This window comes from Pteronotus mesoamericanus, unplaced genomic scaffold (assembly GCF_021234165.1).
Source record: "Pteronotus mesoamericanus isolate MK-2021 breed Mesoamerican mustached bat unplaced genomic scaffold, CSHL_Meso_final contig_90, whole genome shotgun sequence".
In the NCBI taxonomy this organism is placed as follows: domain Eukaryota; kingdom Metazoa; phylum Chordata; class Mammalia; order Chiroptera; family Mormoopidae; genus Pteronotus; species Pteronotus mesoamericanus.
In genome coordinates this window covers 22,117,996-22,140,882 of record NW_026555277.1, presented here as the reverse complement: position 1 = coordinate 22,140,882, position 22,887 = coordinate 22,117,996, and the positions used below count along the sequence as shown (strand labels likewise).

The 22,887-nt window shown below is 34.8% G+C and overlaps 1 protein-coding gene across 1 annotated transcript in view; it reads right to left on the bottom strand.

Moving 5' to 3' along the window:
• Positions 1-22,887, bottom strand: part of HYCC2 (hyccin PI4KA lipid kinase complex subunit 2) — a 60,560-nt gene that overhangs the window by 35,753 nt on the left and 1,920 nt on the right. Inside the window, exon 3 of the mRNA XM_054585849.1 lies at positions 12,745-12,842. The gene's annotated coding sequence lies outside the window, so the exon portion shown is untranslated. The remainder of the gene's footprint in view (positions 1-12,744; positions 12,843-22,887) is intronic.

Here is a 22,887-nt window from a genome sequence, read left to right as displayed (position 1 = left end):
GGGAAACTCCTTATTTCGCCTTCCATTTTAATTTGAGAGCCTTGCTGGGGAGAGCAGTCTTGGTTGCAGGCCTTTGCTTTTCATGACTTGGAATATTTCCTGCCATTCCCTTCTGGCTTGCAGTGTTTCTTTGAGAAGTCAGCTGCTAGCCATATTGGGACCCCCTTATATGTTACTACCTCTTTCTCCCTTGCTTCCTTTAGGATTCTCTGCTTGTCTTTGATATTTGCCATTTTAATGATGATGTGTCTTGGAGTGGGCCTCTTTGGGTTCCCCTTGAATGAGACCCTCTGTGCTTCCTGGACTTGTGTGACTTTTTCTCTCCTCCAATGACGGAAGTTTTCCATCATTAATTTTTTTCAACAGGTTGTCTATCCCTTCCTCATCCTCTTCTCCTTCTGGTATCCCTATTATACAGATATTATTATGTTTCAGGTTGTCCTGCATTTCCCTCAATGTCTCTTCATTCTTTTTGAGTCTTTTTTCATTTTCTTGCCCTTTCTGGGAGCTTTTTTCTATCTTGTCCTCCAGCTTGCTGATTCGATCCTCTGCTTCATTGAGCCTGCTTTGGATCCTTCTACTGTGTTCTTCAGTTCAGAAACTGTATTCTTCATTTCTTCTTGTGTCTTATTGATAGTTTCTATGTCCTTTTTCATGCTGATATAGTTTGCAGTAAGTTCCTTGTAGTTTCCCTGCAGTTTTTTGTAATTCTGTCTGAGCTCACTGAGCTCATTGAGCTTCCTTAGAATCGTTGTTTGGAACTCAATATCTGATAGTTGACTTGCCTCTATTTCATTTGGTTCTTTCTGGGGATTCCTCCTTTCCCTTTGACTGGGGCGGGGGCGGGGCGGTGTTTCTTTGTCTTCCCATTATTTGTGAGGCTCTTCTCTTTTGATTCTTCTTCTTAATTTGATCTGTCTTGATTTCCTGACTTTGTGGTGAACTTATATGGTTGGAGACTGCTGTGTTTTCTTTCTGGATCTGCCTCTGATGATGTCAGATGTTGACCCTGTCCAACCTTAGGCAGTCTGTTCAAGACTTCCAGTAATCTACTGTTTGTGGCTGTCTCCTTTAGCTGTTAATCTACTCTCTCTGTATCTAGTACATATTTTAGAAGAGGAGGCTTACTTTTAGAATAGAATTCAATTAAGCTAAATTTTTTAAAGAAAGAAATTCTATTTTTAATGGTACATTTGAAACCTATTTTCCTAATGCTTTTATATTTCCCACAACAATTATACTTTAAGATGGCAAAAACAAGTTTATTGCATGAAATTAAACTGCATGTTACCCAATACACAGTCTGGAGTAAGTTATACATCACAGAACAAACCATGTAACAGATTATTCATGACAAATACAGAAAAGCTAGAAATAAAGGGTCATAAATTCAGCAAACAATGTACATATACTATATGAAATAAAGCCTTTGAAGAAAGTAGATTTCTATGTTTTCTAAAATGGAAAAATGTCCAAGTACAAAAGCAACTTACACAAGAGTATGTAAACTGTAATTCTTTTTAAAATTTACATAAAATGCTTTTTAAAAAAATAAGCCTGGAAACATCTTCAGATGTAGGCAAAAGTAGGTTTACAGTTGTTCATATTAGAAAAAGAAAAATAATACAAATAAATTATATAATAATTAATAATACAAGAATAAACCATTTCATATACTCACAACTATAAACCCATTTTGCCTACCTTTGTATACACCAACCTTGAAGTGTGTGCCTCTGAAGGAAGGATTACTGATGATATACTAATTATGTAACTTTGAATTATTAAAAAGATAAATAGGCATGTATTATTTTTATTTTTAAAAAGATTTTATTTTTTTATTTTCAGAGAAAGTAGAAGGGAAGAAGAAAGAGAGGGAGAGAAATATTGACTGGTTGCCTCTCACACGCCTCCAAACAGGGACCTGGACTGCAATCTAGGCATGTGCCCTGACTGGGAATCGAACAGGCCATCTTTTGGTTCACAGGCTGGAACTCAGTCCACTGGGTCACACTAGCCAAGGCATCATGCATTAGTTTTAAAGTGAGAAAAATAATAAAAGGTTCTGGTTTTTAATTTAAGTCTCAAAAGCTAAGAACTAGAAGAAATAAAGAACTTCCTGTGGGAGGAGTGAAATGTCTTCAAAGCAACTGGACCTTCCTCTACTACAAAGACAGTATTTCCTAAGAGTGTGTCAAATTCCACACTAAGTTTCTACCTAAAAAAAAGGAAATCAGATTTTCTAATCTACCCCCGTCAACCCTAAAAGGATAAAAAATATCCCTATATAATGCACTCCACCAAGTACTATGTAAGCAAGAAGTACAAAAAGGAGTAATACACGACCCTTATTTTTAAATAGCAAATGTTCTTAAGATAGACTGATAAATTGAAACAGAAAGAGATGGTAGAGATACCTACAGATTAAAAGAGATGTAAAAAGAAAAATCAATATCAAAGTATGAATCTTATTTGGATTCTGACTCAAACAATTAAAAAGAGCATGACAAGTGGAGGAAGTTGAACATGACTGATTATTTAATGATATTAAATTAAGGATTATAGGTTATTTTTGTATTTGATAATTATATATAGTTTTTAAAAAACAGAGCTATCTCTTAGAGATACATACTGAAATATTTATTAGTGAAATAATGACTGGGATTTGCTTTAAAATAATCAGGGACAGAGGGGAGAGCCAAAGGAGGAGAGTGCAATGGGTATAGATGAAATATGATTTGCCATGATGGGTTGATAACCACTGAAACTGAAACTTAAGTTACTGTCACTTAAGTTTAATTATACTATTCTCTCTACTTTGTCACAGGTTTGTAATGTTCCATAATTAACTGTAAGAAAAAATAAAGAATTGATGAACTAACTCTATATATAAATCATGATATATAAGATACAAAGCAATGGTTCTTAACCTTTTAGAGGGGGCAAAAGCCGAAAGTCCCAGACCCCTTTCCCCTTTGAAATCCAAACAAAACTATGGATCCCTAATTCAGAAAAAGATAAACATGATGCTCATATGTATACAATTTTGCAAATAATTTTAAGGAGTTCATAGATATAGTAAAGCCATAGTAGACATGGACTCCCATGTTAAAACTCTTGCTGAAGAAATGAAACTCTTTAAAAACAACTTCACAAAATAGAGTACAACTTCACATTCGAATGATAATGTCCTTCAAAAAAGTAATTTTATCAGGTTCTTTGATTTATTACAAAGACTGTTCAAATTACTGTCAAAATTCCCTTTCAAATATCAGTTAAGTGGTACTAAATACTCTTTAAAACCTAATTCTTCACCTCAAAATGAATTTTATATGATTACTGTAAATCGTATTCTATGCAAATTATACCTCAATAAAAATCACAAGCATGGATTCACCATACAGTATAACTTCTAGTTTGAACTGTCTAAATATGCTAAGGTAGTTGAGTTCTGGAAGCATCTCAGAACTCAAGGAGACAACTGAGCAAAGGAGGGTCTGTTCAGAAATTCATTGATCTATCCCATAAATATTTAAGTACCAACTGTATGCCAGCTATTATGCTAGGAGCTAAAAATACAATGGTAAACAAAATCAGATGTGGACTCACTCTACTGGAGTATTTGTCTAGTGGAGATTATATTTTTGCAAAGAAATGTGTAAGAAGGAAAGGCACACAAAACCATAGAGCAAAGAAAACTAACATTGATGAAAGCAAAAGAGGTTTCTCTGAGGGAGTGCTTAAATAGAGATCTCAAAGATCAGTAGGAGTTAAGTAGGAAAAGAACATTCTAGAAAGAGGGAACAGCCTATATAAAGGTCCTGTGGCAAAAAAAAATAATACAAAAAACTGTAGAATCTGAAAGGAGATCCAAGTGGCTAGGAGCAAAGAAAGCAAGGGGCAAAAATTGAGGGTAGAGAGGTAGGCATGACCCAATGCTATAAACAGGACTTTCTACCACATTAAATATAGAGAGTGAACAAGGAGTTTAAGCAGATCAATAAAAAGATTCAAGGTTTGAAAAGCTATGTGGCTATGATACAGAGAAAGGCTAGTGCCCCTTTCAGAGCTAACTATAAATTTCCTAATAGTATGAAGACTAAAAAAATTCCAGGCTTGCATGTACTCTTGAGAGTTCCTACCAAGTCTCTGGAAATGAAAAAAACCTGAATAGTTACAGATAGTAAAAATGGTTTCTATTTACAATACCTGAAAAATAAGTAAGCTAGGTTCCATTTTCATTAAGCTTCAAAAAAAGTGTAAAAAGTTAACACAAAGCCTAATTAGTTACTCAGGAAATAGTTTTTTAAGGGATAAATTCTAACATCTTTTTTTTTTTTAAGAGAGTAAAAGAGTTTATTCACTCTCCAAGAAAAAGAGAGGGTCATGGTGTGAAGAGATACACCAGCCAAATTCTAACATCTTGATCTCTCTTTAATATTTCCCTTTCCTCCCAACCCTCTTAAAGTATAGGCAAAAGGGGCTGTTTTGTCAATATCACTTATAGCATCTCTTTTTTCTATTACCTCATATTGCTAATAAGTTCAGTGGACCGCAAAATTAAGAGGAAAAAAAGACTGAATTTGACATTCTCTTTGAGAAGTACTCCAGAAAAGGAGGTACTTTCAATAACTTTATTCTCATGTGAGGAGGAAAAGCACAATTTCACTGCAGCAGTGACAGAAAGGACTAGTTTTCCAAAATAATATAGGAACTTAAAAAACCTCCTATATCTCTATTGCTGGATATTAAGTTGTTGATTTTTATTTTTTATTTACTGGAAAATTAAAAATGCTATTCCTGCTCTATACTTTAACTATTATATCTAACTTTACAAGTATCTTTACCTACAAATATAAATTAATAGTTGATATTCAATTTTAAGTAATTAAAAAGTATTTATTATAAATAGTATATACTTGTAAAACAAAGGCACTAAGAAAGCCCAATTACTCAAACCACCCATCAAGATAAACAGAAAAACAGAATTAACCACGTGGTATGTATTTTTCTTCCAGATATATATTTATATATATGAATGTATGTATGAAAATGTTTGTATATATAGTTTAAATATAGTCACGTGTTCATCATGTAGAATGGAGTATTCTACAATATTCCATTTCAATTGTTTAAAATACATGTAAGACCTGCAGATCTCACTCTTTTTAACAGTCATAGAGTAATTAATTGTAAGTAAAATCATAACTTCTGAAATAATTTATTGAGAGAGTTTTCTTCAACTTTCTTATATTATTTTTTTTTAGAATTTTTCTTTTTTTTTTAGAGAGAGGAAGGGAAAGAGAGGGAGAAACATCAATATGTGGTTGCCTCTTGTGCACCTCCTACTGGGGACCTTGTCCTGCAACCCAGGCATCTGCCCTGACTGGGAACTGAATTGGCGACCCTTTGCTTTGCAGGCCGGCACTCAATCCACTGAACTACACCAGCCAGGGCTCAACTTTCTTATACTATTAAAACTGCTGCAATGAACACCCTTACACATACTTATGCATTTGTGTTCTCTTCTGTGGCATAAATTCTAAGTATTTGAAATTTTAAGGTCACAGCATATAAATATTATTGATAACATATCCAAATATAAATTCTCAAAAGAACATATGAATGTCACATGTATAGAATAATTTCCTCAGCATAGAATTCTACCTAAATATAAAAACTTAAATTGTTCTATACTTATTAGTATGATGTATATGATTTTTAAAACCAGAACAATAAAAATTGGCATCAGACCATCTGAATACCTATTGCCAAAATATTAAAAACTGAATACACAGTTTTTCCTTCTTGACTGCTTGGAGATTGGCTGCCATCATGAAAAACACAGTAGCTATCTGAACCAGGAAGTTCATGACCAACAGACTACTTCAGTGGAAACAAATGATCATTGACATCCTTTATTCTGGGAAGGCAAGAGTACCTAGGACAAGAATTCAGGAAGAACAAGCCAAACGTATAAGACCACACCTGATATCATCTTTGTGTTTGGATTCAGAACCCATTTTGGTGGTAGCAAGACAACTGGCTTTGGCATGATTTAGGATTCCTTGGATTACGCAGAGAAACTGAATTCATAGCCTTGCAAGACATAACCTGTAAAAAAAAGACCTGAAAAACAGAGAGAGGAATGCAAGAACAGAAAGAGGAACGTCAGAGGGACTGCAAAGGCCAATGCTGGTGCTGGCAAAAAGGAGTAACTCCCTGACCAGTGTGGCTCAGCTGGTTGGCCATCCTCCTGTAAAGTGAAAGACTGCCAGATGGATTCCTGGTCAGGGCACATGGCTGGGTTCTGCGTTTGGTCCCTGATCGGGTACTTATGAGAAGCAACTGATAGATGTTTCTCTCTCATATCAATGTTTCTCCCCCTCTCGCTAAAAATAAATAAGATCTTAAAAAAAAAAAGATTCTTCAGTGACGTTACTGATGTTGATTGTGCAGGTTTTTCATGCGAGGATTAATAACCTAAGAAGTTTCACGTGAAAAAAATTTAATACACAGGATACTATAATGTATATGAAAGAAAGGGACATGGCAAAAGATATCACAATATATTTCACTGTATTTTAAAAATCACTCTGTTTAGTTGAGGTTTGAATCTTCTGAAGTTAAAAACTATATATATAGTTTACTCTTTAAAGAATCTGGAAGTTATTTTATGAGATCTAACAATGTTTTTCTCCCAAAAGTTCTCAATTGTTCTAATATAGTGTTTGCATGTTCATTTTTTTCTAACTTGAAATGTTATTTTTATCATATACTAAAAGTCTCATATATTTGAAACTATTTCTGGGCTACTTTTTCCTTAATTTTGCACAAGGACTACAATGTTTTAAACGCTGTGGCTTTACCATGCACTTTAATATATAATAAGTCCTCTTTTTAATTATTTTTCTGAAAAATATATTTCATTATTAGTGCCTGCTTCATTCTCCCAGATAAATATCAATTTTTGATAAGTTTCATTCCCATATTCCTTCCTTATGGGAATTAAATTAACAAATTAATTCCAAATGACATCTTCATCGTATTGAGTTATCCCAAACAGAAAGAAGCCTAGCATTGCTCTTTATTAAAAATCCTTTTAATATCTTAGCATAAATTTTTTGTTTTCTTCATACATGTCAACTCATTTCCAATAAAGGTGATTCCTTAATAGTTTATATTTTCTTGCTGCGATTGTGATTCTTCATTATATTTTCTAAGTAGCAATTGTTAACAAAAAAATAAACACTTAAAAAATCAAAATGAACAAGTTTTAAATAAATGTTTAAAATACTGGGTTGGACACAAAGTCCATTTACTTTTTTCTGTAAAATAAAAGAGACACATTTTTAATTTTTACCAATAACTTTATTGATCTGAATATATTGAGTACACTGGCTATCTCCCACTATTGGCTTCTAGTGGGTAGAGGTCAGGGGTGCTGCTAAACACCTTCCAATGCATAAGACAGCCCCACAGCAAAGAATTATTTGGCCAAAATGTCAATAGTGTCAAGTTAACTTCACGAACCACTTTTGACATGTTCAACCTGTCACAGCATCTTCTCTATTTACTGCACAAAAAATTTTTTTTGTATTTCAATTGTTTTTATCTTCCTTGAAATAATAAAGCATAATACACCAAAAATGTTCCATATTTTCTTCCATCTTCCATATTAAAATGGCTGCACAAAAACTCACCAATTTTGATAAGTTTTTTAAAAAATGCACGCTGATATGACAGCTGTCACAATACTATCTAACAAAACTGTTCCAAGTGAAGTTAAAGAGAGCTAAGCACTACTAGAGCCATCATACAGAAAAAAAACAAATGAACTTTTTGGCCAACCCAATGCTGAAATGGTTCAAATCAAGATTTATGTTTTAGGAACAATGTATAAACTAATAATTTATCTTTTTGTTAACTATAAAGGATTAGAACACTTTAAAAATGCACACTATTTTATAGAAAAGGGGACAAAACAACAACAATTAATGATTTTATTCAAATTCTCTACAAAAGTATCAACTGCTTTCAAAGTAAAAAAGAAACCCAAGAAACACAAATCTTTTAAATCTGATATATATAGCATCAGAATCCCTATCTGAAATAGGGCCTGGAATATATATTTTGAAAAATCTCCCCAAATAATCCTGAAGACAACCCTCAGTTAAAAAAAAAGAAAAAAGAAAAAAAGATATTACATTCAGGTTAGATTTCTTATTTTAAATTCCTATCTGCATCTCTCCTATAACCACAAATTTGGAGCACCAAATCACTTTAGTTTCTATCAATACCATTTAAAAATGACTGGAACTTCAACACACAGTGGTATCAATAATTATAATCATTTGACTTTGGGTGGTAGGGACACAATGCAATATACAGATTGTGTATTATAGAAATGTACACTTGAAACTTACATAATCTTATTAACCAATGTCACCCCCCAAAAATAAAATTGAAACACCATCATACTTCTTGAGCTCTATGATACTACTAATTTTAAGGCAGTAATTTATTAACAAATTTAAGTAGAAAAGAATATTTTATTTTAACTATTAAAATAAAAACACTAACTACAGGACAAGGGCATAATCTTATCAGTAAAATCATAAAGGAATTTTTAAAAATTATCCTTCACATTTCTAGCCATCTCTGGTCTTTCTACTAGCTACTAGGCAACTCTCCCAGCTCTCATATGGCTGGAAAAGTCTCAGTTCAAATGCCATCTCCTCAGAGAAGCCTTCCCTGTCTACTCTACTTACTTTGGCTCCCCATAGTTCCTCCTCCCTCCAATCCTTATTACTCTATTCATTTTCTTCACAGCATTTGGCATTATTGTTTACTTAGTATAGCCTGTTTTTTTCCACTAGAATCTGTGCTTACATGCTCATAGGGACAGGTGCTGTATCCCAAGTGCTAGGCAGATAGCAGGTACTCAAACATCTATTGATTTAATTACTTGTACTCATGAACTCGATGACAGTTTTTATTTTTGGCCATAACAAAACCTGAGATTTCTGCCTGCATTTTCAACTTCATTAAGCTTAATAATTTTATTTTTCCAAATTAAATACAGATGGAAGTTAACAGCTTCTTTAAAATCACTCAGTAACTTTGACAGGTAGATAGATATTCTCTTGGATGCATGAATCAGTCACACCAATTTTGCCCAGGTTTGACATTAAGAGACTGAGATATTTGGCAATTTTCCTGTCTTTGAGTTAATTGGCACGTGTCATGCCATCTGCTGAGACAATTAATTGTTCATAGCAAAGCTGTATTATACTATGGTATTTTGTAGACATTTTAAGCAACAGTTAGGGATGCAAATTCAATTAAAATTCAACCCCATGTAGGGCTACAAATATCAATTGAAATGATAACTGAGTAAATGAATACTCAAAGCTAAAGTCTCAAAATAGGGCATGACTTAGTGCAATTTCACAATTCACTTGCCCGGTTGCTGAAAAGTTTATTTGGACAAAACACATTCTGATTTCAAAAATGTTAAAATGTGAAAAAAAGTGTCTTAGAAGTGAGAGAAAAAGTTACTACTGAGCTTATCAAGCATAAACACTGTAGCAGCTGTTTTCTGTATTTTATCTGATTTAATGAGACAACAGGACAACAGAATCTAGTGGTTTAGAACAGCAATTCTCAACTTTTTGTCTCAGAACCACCTTTCAGTCTTATATTTTAACAGTTTATAAATTCATTTTAAAAAGTGATAAGCCCACTACATGTTAACATAAATAACATTTTAAAATTGAAACTTTACTTTTCCAAAAAAACAAATTTAATGAAAAAAGTAACATTTTACATTTTTTGCAAATCTCATAATTGCTTCTGTACTGTTGAAACACTATATTCATCAGAGAATGACAGTAAAGAAGGCAAATACTACCCAAGTATTAATATTAAAAATAGTTTTGATCCCATGGGCCCACATAACTGATTCCTGGGACACACTTTGAGCATGGACTCTGGAGCCAGATTAAGTTTTAGGTCACTTCCCCTAGCTGTCTTTAAACCCTCTTACCACCTTACTAACTATACTTAAACCGTCTGTACTTCATTTCTCTCAATTGAAAAAGAGAGATAATAGCAGTAATGTACTTATGTCATACAGTTATTGTGTACTTGGAACAGTTCTTATGACAAGGTAAACACTATATAAGTATTTCCTACAAGTATTATATAATTAATCTTCATACTATGTGCTATAAGACAGGTTCTGCTATTTGCATCTAATAGATAAGAAAATTAAAGTGTAAAGAGGCTGAATGACCCACACGAGGTAACACAGTTTAAGTTGCAGAATTCAGATTTGAATTTAACACCTACTCTAAAGCCTGATTGAAAAAAATAACCTGCCCCCTTTCTTATAGCTCATACTACTCCCCCCACCATCTTCTATGTTCTGGCCATACTCTTCTTTCAGTTTCTCTATGGCTTAATGCACATCTTCATCCCAGGATACTGGGTAGGCTGTTTTAGGCCTGGAATGCTATCTTACTCCTGCTAACTAAATCAGTGGCTCCCACCCTGGTTGAGTAGCTCAGTTGATTAAAGCGTTGTCCCAATACACCAAGGTTGCAGATTCTATCCCTGGTCAGAGCACATAAAAGAATCAACTAATGAATGCATAAATAAGTAGAACAACAAATCAAAGTTTCTCTCTCCTTTTCTCTCTCTCTAAAAAATAAATAAATAAATAAATAAATAAATAAATAAATAAATAAATAAAATAGGTGGCTCCTTTCAATCCTGTCAGTATTAGGTCTTTCTTCCACTTAGGCAGTTCTTTCTCCCTTCTCCAGTATTTTCCACTCCAACAAACATGGTTCATTTCCTCCCTAGGGCTTCGGATTTTGTACCTTGTTTATTAGATCTTATTACTTATTGTTTATCTTCTCCATCAGATTGTAAGTTCCTTGAGAACGGGGTCCATTTCTGCTTTGCTCACATTTGAGTGCTCACTCTGCACTCAAAACTAACAAGCATACTATAGTAACAGGACATATGTCAGGTACTTAATGCATATTTGTTGAATCAATGAACCACACTGCTTACATGACCTCGGACAAATCACTTTAACACTTTGGGCTCGTTTTCAACAATGATAAATTACTTTCTAAATCTAATATCCTATAAAAATATTTTAGTACCTTCATTTGAAAAATAGAATAATACTAAAAAATATCCTATAAATATATTTTAGTTCCTTCATTTGAAAAATAGAATAATACTGGTTACATACTGGTTACATAGTGTAATAATACTGAGAACTTTTGTAAATATATATTTCCTAACTAGACTCAGTATCTTTTATTATCTGGAGGTAGCTATGAACACAGGTATAATTATACTGCAAATTTTATTTAAGCAAATGACACAGAATTCTGAAGATCATTTCTCCTATTTTTAGTACACCCATTCCATCTCCTGGTATATATAAAAACTCTATATAAAAGCAAAAATCAAGCTGATATTCCAACATGCAGCTCAATTCAGCCCATACAGCCTTACTCTCAGGGTATATAACAAAGTAAAGAGGCTAACACAGATTATTTTCTTTTTGGTGACCATGGAAACAGCAACCTTTATTAGCAAGCCCTAATACAATGTGATGAACAAAATAATGAACTGCTGGAACATGATCTAAAGGAGGTCAATAACTAATTGCTGGGAAGCAAACTCATAGTACTGTACTCTAAGTTCTTCATTACCTACATGGATAAAAATTGTCTTAGCTGACAGTCAGCATATATCTTTTTAGGAATTGTCAAATTACGGAGAATCAGAATATAAGATATTGTGCAGCCAAGTGGTTAAAGAGTATGGGCTCTGTCCAGCTCTAGACTGCTGGAGTTTGGATTCTAGCTCCATGACCTACAAGCTATATGTCCTTGGGACACTTATTTGGCTTCTCATTTATTAAACGGGGATAATATAAGTATCTATGTCAAAGTTCTGATTTTTTTCTAAAGATTAAATAAGTTATATCAGTGAGCAAAACTAACTATAACTGCTCTTAATAACTGTTCTTAAGGGTTCCCTGTGGACCAGAATTATTGAATAAACAAACCTAACAAAAGTATCAGGACAGTATGAACGAGTAAAAAATGAATTTTGCTACTGCAAATTTTCAAACTTAGGACAAAGACTACTTAGATTAAGTCTGAAATTTAAACATGTAAAATGTGCTGTTATTTGTAAATACCAAGTTCCCTAAGGAAAAACCTAGAGCTATTCCATCCAATATAGCAGGCGTTTGCTGCAAATGGCTATTAAAATTAAAATTAAAATAAAATAAAATTTAAAGATTTAATTCCTTAGTTGCACTAGCTATACATTTCAAGTGCTCAGTAGCTCAATGTGGCTTGTGTCTCCCATATTGGACTGCACAGATAAATAACACAGATGTCATCATGGAAATTGTATTGGAAAGCACCAATCTATATATAGCTAAATAATACAGTTACTCTGAGGAAACTTGATAAATCAATAACTGTAAAGTTTAGGCAACAACAAAAAGATACAACTATTAAAAAGAAAATGCTTTCAAAAGTATTCAAAAGGCATTAATTAAGATGTGATTATTTCGAGTCTCCTAGATAAAATTGCTTTAAAAATACAAGATACCCTCTGAAGATTACCAAAAATTCCAATATGTGTAACTGTATGGGAAATTCATATTTTATCCTTTAAAAAGTTAAATTCTATAATTTTTACCTCTGTTCTGAGATCAATTTTCTAAAGGAGGAGGTGGCACAGGAATGCAGCACAGTTCAAGTATGGAATTCATTTGTTGAGACAAATATTTTCAAACCCTATAAAACATGAAAAAACTGTAAAATATTGAAAAATATTCTTAAAATGTAATACAAAGAAGAAAGAATAATTTTGGTAAGACATTTATAATGTAGTTTATCTAATTTAAAAAATAACTAGGGACTCAAAAGTTTCCATAATACCTAGCATACACTTTTGTACCGTTACCAAACCTCATTAAAAAACAAAACATTAGATTCAGAGAAACCAAGTGTGAGTTTTAGTTTCAAATTAGTCATTAATTATCTTTAATACCTTGAGTAGGTTACTTAACTATTCTGGAGCCTTGCTTGACTAATCTATAAAATTAAGATTTCCAGTCAATAATTCTTTGAATCCAATAATACAGTGATATCTCTCACACACACACACACGCGCGCGCACACACACACACAACCATTAATTTTAACATACAGTATAAAAGAATATAAAATCTTTTTGGATGAGTTTCAAGAACTGAAAATTTTATCATTTTAAAAAAAGAACACAGAAAATGCAATTACTTGAATTTTTGGTACAAAAATTGTTAAAAGTTTTTTGATTAGAGAGAATAATTTTCAAATTGCTGATACTGCTTTTCTCACAAACTAATAATTATTTTCATGTAGTTGCTGATCACGATGCTCTACCTCTTTGATTCAAAACTGTATCACAACTTTAAATCTAAGACACCAAGAGAAAATTAACATTTCAAAATATGTTCATTAAGTAAAATGTGATTTCTTTAAACACAAAAAATATATCAATAAAATTCTCTTGAAATTTAATTATATTATCATTATAATTCAATGTTTTTTCACACTGAAGATGTGTCAGGATGTTTTACACCAACCACAGCAGCTGATTTTCTTATATATTGGGGTAAGCAGGATCATAGTAGTAACTAGTCTAACAGACTACAGTACTTAATATCTTCTGTTCTCAGAAACTTGTTTCCAAGTTTAGTAGTCCTATTATTAAACCATAACCTCTCTAGGGCAGGGAGTATTTCTCAGTTGTGTTTGTATTTCTCATTCCTAATAAGGCCTAGCACATCATTAGCACTAAATTCATATCTACTGAACAAATGGCTTAACAGCAACAACTGGCCAGCCAGTGGCAGCCTCAGCAGAGAAGACAGGAAGCAAGCATGGCAAAGACTACTAGTTCCCCAAGGCAGGGATGTCCACTCTCACTTCTCTTATTCAACATAGTTCTGGAAGTCCTTGCCACAGCAATCAGACAAGAAATAAAAGGCGTCCAGATTGGAAGGGAAGAAATAAAACTATCATTATTTGTGGATGACATGATACTATATATAGAAAACTCTAAAGATTCCACCAAAAAACTACTAGAACTGACAAATAAATTTAGTAAAGTATTAGGATATGAAATATCCAGAAATCAGTTGCACTTCTATACAGCAATAATGACTACCAGAGAGGGGAAACTAAGAAAACAATCCCATTTACAACTGCATCAAAAAAAATAAAATACTTTGTAATGAATTTAACTAAGTATGTAAAAAACCTGTACTCAGAAAATTATAAGACAATGAAAAAAGAAACTGAAGATACAAATAAGTGGAAGCATATACTGTGTTCATGGATACAAAAAATTAGCAGCATTAAAATGTCCATACTACCCACAGCAATCTATAGATTCGATTCAATTCCTACCAAGACACCAATGGTGTATTTCACAGAACTAGAACATATATTCCAAACACTTATATGGGACCACAAAAGACTCTGAATAGCCACAGCAATCCTGTGAAAGAAGAACAAAGTTGGAAAAATCATGCTACCTTATATCAAACTATACTATAAAGCCATAGTAATAAAAACAACACGGTACTTCCAGTCAAGCCAACCCAAGCCAGTAGTATAGGTAAACATGGCTCAACATGACTCACCTCCTCGCACAAGCACATCAAAATTACAACTAAAGTATAGAACCGTCACTCAGAACTATGGGAAATCCAGTTGAATGGAAGTCTGACAACTATGGAATTAAAGAAACCACATCCATCCAGACTGGTGGAGGGAGGAGATACAGAAGTGGCTGGTTCCAAGCAGTTCCTCTTAAAAGAACCCAAACATGGACTCTGTTACTCACATTCACTTTCTCTGGGCTCCAGCACCAGAGTAGCAGCTTGAAAGGCACCAGTGGCAAAGAGGTAGAAGTGAAGGGTTTGGCATCAAGGGAAGAGCTGAGGGACAGCTTTCTCACAGATAGAGAGGCCACTGTCCCTATTCTGAACCCTCCCCCAACAGGGCCACAGAGCCACAGAGCTGGCAGCTGGATGCCATTATCTGAGACTCCATCAACCTGGGTAACACCATATGCCCCACCCTAGAGATCCCCTGAGACTTCATCCCACCCAGCTTGGTTGGGTTACAGGCCCAACCAAGCCGTAAACAGAAACTTTTTCATGTGAATGACTATTATTGGTTCATGCTTCACAACTTCCTAAATCCTCTCAAACAAGCAACAGCCAACCTCACTGAGTCCCCAAACCCGTAACCTCTTGGTAAATGGCCCCAGGCCTGGAACTAGACAAAGCCAGCCTAGATTCAAAGTTTGGCTTCCCCTGGGAATCTTCAAGCCCAGCACAAGTAGCAACCAGCTCAAATTGCTTTATAGCCCAGACAGGATGGCACCAGGCAAAACATAGGTGGGGGCTGACCTTGGCCTCCACCACCCAGGAAACCACAGAACCTGCACACCAGGTGGAGAGCTACAGACAATGATGGAGTACCACAACTCTGTGCCTGCACAGCTGGCCCTCCACAGAGGGCAGAGGTTGTTGGTCAGTGGTCACAGCCAGGTCTTGTGGCTGACTGGCCAGGGTAAATCCCTCCCATTGACCTGCCAACAGCATTCATGGCTCAGCTACAAGAAGAGGGCATACTCTGCCCCCACAAACGTGCTTCTTGAGTACCCAGCTTGGGTGACAGGGGAGGCTGTGCCACTGAATCCTAAAGGATATTTACTACATTAGGCCCACACTAACAAGACAGGGAGTCATAGTAGTTCTTCCTAATACACAGAAAAACAAACACAGGGAAGTTGCCAAAATGAAGAGACAAAGAAACATGGCCCAAATGAAAAAAAACAGATCAAAACTCCAGAAAAAGAACTAAAAAAAGGAGTTAAGAAATCTGTCAGATGCAGAGTTCAAAACACTAGTTATAAGGATGTTTGAAGAACTTAGTGAGGACCTCAAGAGCATAAAAAAGATTCTGTCAGAAATGAAGGATTTACTCATTGAAATAAAGAACAATTTACAGAGAAACAATAGTAGAGTGGATGAAACCAAGAATCAAATCAATGATTTGGAATATAAGGAAGCAAAAAACAACCAATCACAATAACAAAAGCAAGAATTCACAGAAACAAGGATAGTGTAAGCAGCCCATGGGACAACTTCAAGAGGTCCAATATTGGCATCATAAGCGTGCCAGAAGGAAAGAAAAAGCAGGAAATTGGAAATCTACTTGGAAAAAATAATGAAAGAAAACTTCCCTAATTTGGTGAAGGAAATAGACTGCAAGTTCAGGAAGCACAGAGTCCCAAAGAAGATGGACACAAAGAGGCCCACTCCAAGACACATCATAATTAAAATGTCAAAGATTAGAGATACACAGAGACTCTTAAAAGCAGTAAGAGAAAAGCAGTTAGTTACCAACAGGGAAATTCCCAAAAGACTGTCAGCTGCTTTCTCAAAAGAATCTTTGCAGGCTAGAAGGGACTGGTAAGAAATATTCAAAGTCATGAAAAGCAGGACATATAGCCAAGATTGCTCTACCTAGCAAAGATATCATTTAGAATTGAAGGGCAAATAGAGAGCTTCCCAGACAAGAAAAAACAAAAGGAGTTCATCATCACCAAACCATTATTATATGAAGTGTTAAAGGCACTTATTTAAAAAAGAAGATCAAAACTATGAACAATAAAATGGCAATAAATAAACAAACTAAGCAAATGCAAAGACCAGAGACAGAGTCATGGATATGGAGAAGACTATGATGGTTGCCAGATGGGAGGGGGTGTGGGGGAATGGGCGAAGAGGTGAGGGGATTAAGAAGTACAAATAGGTAGGTACAGAAGAGCCATGGGGATGTAAAGTACAGTATAGGAAATGAAGTAGCTAAAGAACTTAAATGCATGACCCAAAGATATGAACAATGGTATGGGGACTGCCTGAGGGAGTGGGGGTTGTTGGGTGGAGGGGGGCAAAGGGGGAAATACTGGGACAATTGTAATAGCATAATCAACAAAATATAGTGAAAGAAACAGCATGGTACTGGCATAAAAACAGACATATAGTCCAATGGAACAGAATAGAGAGCCCAGTAATATACCCATGCCTTTATGGTCAATTAATATTTAATAAAGGAAGCAAGAACATACAATGGGGTGAAAGCAGTCTACTCAATAAATGGTGCTGGGAAAATTGAATAGATATATGCAAAATAATAAAACTAGACCACTGCCTTCTTATACCATACACAAGAATGAAGTAAAAACTGATTAAAGACTTAAATGTTACACTCGAAACCATAAAAATCCAGAAGTAAGCATGGTCAGTGAAATCTCAGACATTTTTTGTAGCAATATTTTTTTTTAACATCTCTTTTTGGGCGAGGGAAACAAAAGAAAAAATAAACGGGACAACATCAAACTAAAAATTTTATGCACAGCAATGGAAGCCATTAACAAAGTGAAAAAGCAACCCACAGAATGGGAGAACATATTCACCAATACATCTGATAAGGAGTTAATATCTAAAATTTATAAAGAACTTACAAAACTTAACACCAAAAAAACACACAAATAATCCAATTCAAAAACAGGCAAAGGACCTGAACAGACACTTTTCCAAAGAGGACATATTGATGGCCAACAGATATATGAAAAGATGCTGAACGTCACTAATCATCAGAAAAATGCAAATGAAAACCTCGAGATTTCACCTCACACCTGCCAGGACGGCTATCATTAATCAATCAACAAGTAAGTGTTGTTGGCAAGGATGCGGAGAAAAGGGAACCTTCGTGCACTGTTGGTAGGAATGCAGACTGGTGCAGCCACTGTGGAAAGCAGTATGGATTTACCTCAAAATTTTAAAAAATGGAACTGCTTTATGACTCAATGAGTCCACTTCTGAGAATTTACCTGAACAAACCTGAAATACTAATTCAACAAAATATATGCACCCTATGTTCACTGCAGCATTTTTTACAATAGCCAAGATTTGAAAGCAGCCCAACAACCCATCAGTAGGTAAGTGGCTAAAAGAGTTGTGGTAAAAAATACTTAGCCATTAAAAAAAAGAAGAAGAAAGAAATCTTAACTTTTGCAAAAACATGGATGGACTCGGACAGTATTATGCTAAGTGTCAGAAAAAAGACAAGTAGCATATGATTTCACTTATATGTGGAATCTAATAAATAAAATAACAAACAAAATAGGAACAGCCTCATAGGTGTCAGAGGGGAGGGAGGTGGGGGCCAGGAGGAAAAGGTGAAGGGATTAAGCAAAACACAAAACAAAAACAAAACCCTCAGAGACAGGTAACAGTATGGTCATTACCAAAGGGAAATGGGGGACGGGCAGGTAAAGGGGGGACTAAATGGTGATGGAAAGAGACATGAGCTGGGATGATAAACACACAATACAACATATAAATGATATATTATAGAAGCGTGTACCTTAAACCTACATAATTTTATTAACCAATATAACCCCAATAAATTCAATTAAAAAATTTTTACCATGTGATTTTTCTCTTTAACCACAAGTTGTTTATTAATAAATTTTCAAACTTTCTAGCACAAAAAAAGATTACTAGTCCCCATTTAATATAGATTCCCACCTCGAACCCCATTGTTCTAGTCTGTATACTCAGCTAAAAGCCACTTCTGAACCTTACTTATGGCCGAATGACTTAAGTTCTGATCAATCAGATCAGAGGAAATATTGTATGGGGAAATCTACAATTATTTCTTGAAAGTGTGAGGTGTGCCCCTTTTGTCCTCTGCCTTTCTTTCTCCTTCCTTCTGCCTAGAACATGGGAACATGGATATCGCTGGATAACCATTCTTTGACCCTGAAAATGGAAGCCACATGTGAAAAAGAGAGGAGACTGGGTCTTCAACAACTCCATAGAGTTGCATATCAGTCCTACACAGCCAATTTCTGAGTATTTTTTCACAAGACAAAGAAATAATTACTCTTATTTTTTTTAAAGATTTATTTATTTTCAGAGAGAGGGGAAGGAAGAGAGAAAGAAAGGGTGAGAAACATCAATGTGCAAGAGATACATCAATCGATTGCCTCTCAAATGCTCCCAACTGGGGATCTGGCCTGCAACAGATATATGCCAACTGGGACTCAGACCGGCGACCTTTCGGTTCACAGGCTGGCACTCAATCCACTGAACCGCATCGGACAGAACTAAATTACTATCTTGTTTAAGCAACGGTTATTTCTAATCTTTGTTTCTAGTAGCCAAACACAATTCCTAACTAATAATATAAGAAAGATTTCAGCAACGAATATGTTGGTCTAAGACACCAGCAGCCATCTCAGCTATGCTTCAGTTTTATGCTGATAAAGTGTAAGGTGTTTTCACAGAAATGGGGAGTAAAGTAGTAAGCAAGCCTGAACAAAGAGGCTGTACTCTGTGAGGGTACACCACCATTACTGCTACGCTGGAGGGATGTTACTGTAGTTTAGTACACTGACAAGATTTCATAAAATAGTACTGTAATTTCTTACCAACATTTGGGAATTATGTTGTAGAAATGTAATTTGGCTTATAAAACTGTGACCATAAAGACCAAATTATATTAAAATAAGAGGTTAGGTTTAAACCTTTTCAAATAAAAAGTGAGTGACCTTTCTTCAGATTAACCTTCTTCAAGTTTTCAGGAAACACTGCTATTGCACAACAATCAGATAAGGCCGATTCTCTTACATATTACGCAGACTACTTCATGATTTCCAAATGTCCCACTTTGCTTGCCACTTATGTCTTTTGTACTTGCGCTTTTGTTTTTACTATCAAGTCTCAGCAAAACTTTTCACAAATTCTTACAGCAACTGTGTCATTTTTTGGACTGTTTTTCATCCTTACATTAAGAAAACGGAAAATAATATCTCTGTGGACTATGGTTATGGACTTTTTTTTGGCATCTCACCAAAATTCATATATTGAAATACTAACCCGCAATGTGATCATATTAAAAGGTGAGGCCTTCGAAAGGTGATTAAGTCACAAGGGTAGAGCTCTCCCAAATGTGATTACTGCTCTTATAAAAAGAGGCATCCATAGAGCTCTCTTACCCTTTCTGCCATGTGATGACACAGTGAGAAGACAGCCATCACAGAATAAAGAAGTGGGCCCTCAGCAGGCACCCAATTTTCTGGCACCTTGATCTTGGACTTACCAGCCTTCAGAACTGTGAGAAATAAATGTTTGTTGTTTAAGCCACCCAATCTATGGTACTTTGTTATGGCAGCCCAAACTGGCTGAGACAGGGGTCTTTCCAATAGAGTATGGTAAAGGGCCATTATATTAACATAATTCTAAAGCCTAAGCCTCAAAGAGGCCTTGCAATCTTGCAGCTTCTACCTTCACCTGTTTAGAAGACTAGCTTGAGAATGCCTTGTATGGGTGCCAGACCTGACTACTAGAGGATGAGAAGTCACACTGAGAAGACTGTAGCACTTTAAGGACAGACAGTCAATACCAAGTGCAAACATGTGAATGAGGACATCTTGGACCTTCCAACTCAGTCGACTCTCCAAGCAGATTCAACTGCGTGGGAGAGCCAAATGAAACCAACAAAGGAACTACTCAGCCAGAATCATGATTCCTACAGAATCATGAAAAATAATAAATCTTTTTTGTCTTAAGTCATTAACTTTTGGGATGGTGTGTAAAGCTGCAATACCAAACAAGTAAACTTTAAAACAATAATATTGAAGTTGAGAAAAATTACTTCAGATTTTTCGGTTTTTATCTTTGATTCAATTATTATAGTGTCCTGGAGGTCAAACTGACTGCAATGCTTCATTCCACTATGATTAAAAAAGAGAAATTGATGTATGATGGTACAATGGGGAGATGTTAAAAGAGTTTTGTGTGAAGTGACCAATATGTGATAGGCACTCTGGTTGCATTACAGAATGGACTGGAGGGAAGAAAGACTGAGAGCAGGGCGAACAATAAGAAGACTGTTGGAATGGTCCCAGAGAGAGGCATAACAAGAGGTTAGGGGCCTGAACTATCACTGCTGCTGCTATTATGTTTAATATGTACTTATGGTGTACCAAGCACTGTAATAAGAAACTTACACGTATTTGCTTATTTAATCCTTATAACAACCCTTTAAATTTAAAAAAAAATTTTGATATAATTATAGATAGGAAGGTACCATGTACCTGTTGCTCAGTTTCCCATAATGGTAACATTTATAATTCTATAAATAATCAGAGTCATACCTCTTAATATATTACATAATTGAGTTTTTACTCCTTTCTCCAAAATTAAAGTCTACTCATTTACTTCTTCCAGTACTTGTCTTTGTGGCAGATACTCAAACAGAAAGTCTAGAATGCATAAAAATGAACCATGAATTTCTAAACAGGACCACTGTCAAAGTCAACACATTCACAATTCCAAGTTTTACTACATATCACTGAGTGAATGTTTATACAAAAGCTAAATGTGTATCTTCTTTATATCATTGCAGTATTGCAAAAAGGCCTTTAATTGACAAAACTTCCAATTCTTATTTTCCAATTGTAGTTTGATTCTCAGACACATTGAGAGAACAAGATAAAAGTAAGTATCTGTGCAAATTAGCACAGGTCTGAATCATGAAAGAAGTTAGTTTGGTTTATGAAAAGCAGCTAAAGGCCAGAAAAAACTAAACCAAACCAAAACATTCAGCAAAATTTTTATTTCTGGCAACTTTAGCTCCTAACTAGAAAATCTATCCCAGCTATGACATTTAATGGTGAAAATGCATCGAGCTATAAAAATATTAGTAGATTTGGCAGCCCTTTCTCTCAAGAAAAAACTACTGTTACTGGTTCATATCACAAGTAAGAGAGCTTTGAATTAGATCAATGATTTGAAAGTGGAAGTCAATGGTGAACCATATCATCTGGGAGATTTTTTTTCTTCAAAATATGTGTATCTGTCTCCCTTCACATTCATCCTACCACTAAGATTCTGAAGGGTTGTGGAGATGATATAGTAGATGTGTGTGTGCCTTTTTACAAAACTCCTAGATTATTCTAGTTTTTTATATATATAAATATATATATGTATAAACTCCACAAACACAGAGATTTTCTGAATTAGGTCCAAGTCTATTTTTAACATTGTATCAATAGCAGGCTAAAGGAGCAGAGCTACAAAGTGACAGGAGCCCAGCAGAAGGCTCTGCAGATAAGGGGCTGTACTCACACCAGCTGTAAACCGCCTTCAGTGCTTTCTGTGCTTTCTGTGCCAGTTCCCTCCAGAATCCATTATATCACATTTTAGACAACGACAAATGTTCAGTTCATCATACAGAGAAAAGCACACAGTCTACTAGCCATACAAAAATGTAAAAAAGAAGCTATTTTGGACATCAAAAAAAAAAAAAAAAAGAAGCCACAGACATTAAAACAAAAAATTCATCTGTTCTTGCATTAAAAGAATAATAACAAAGTACTATTTTGTGCAGCTGATAACTTTTTTTGGAGACTTTCTGCTCATATTTTATCATTTTGGTTGTTTTATTATTTTGCGTTGGTTTTTCTATTATAAAGCTCAGTCAAGCTGAAAATCTTAATCATTCTAAAACTTATTAAACTACTATAAGATGCCAAAACTGTGCATCAAAAACAATCAAATAGACTAAATCTATTGTGTGTGAAGATGGCTTAAGAGTTGGATTTAAAAACAAGCTTTCACGGTCCATTTTAGAGCAAAAAATTATACTTCCTTATAGCCATTGTTGTAAATTCCTCATAAGAGCTCCAATACTGAAATGTGTCAGA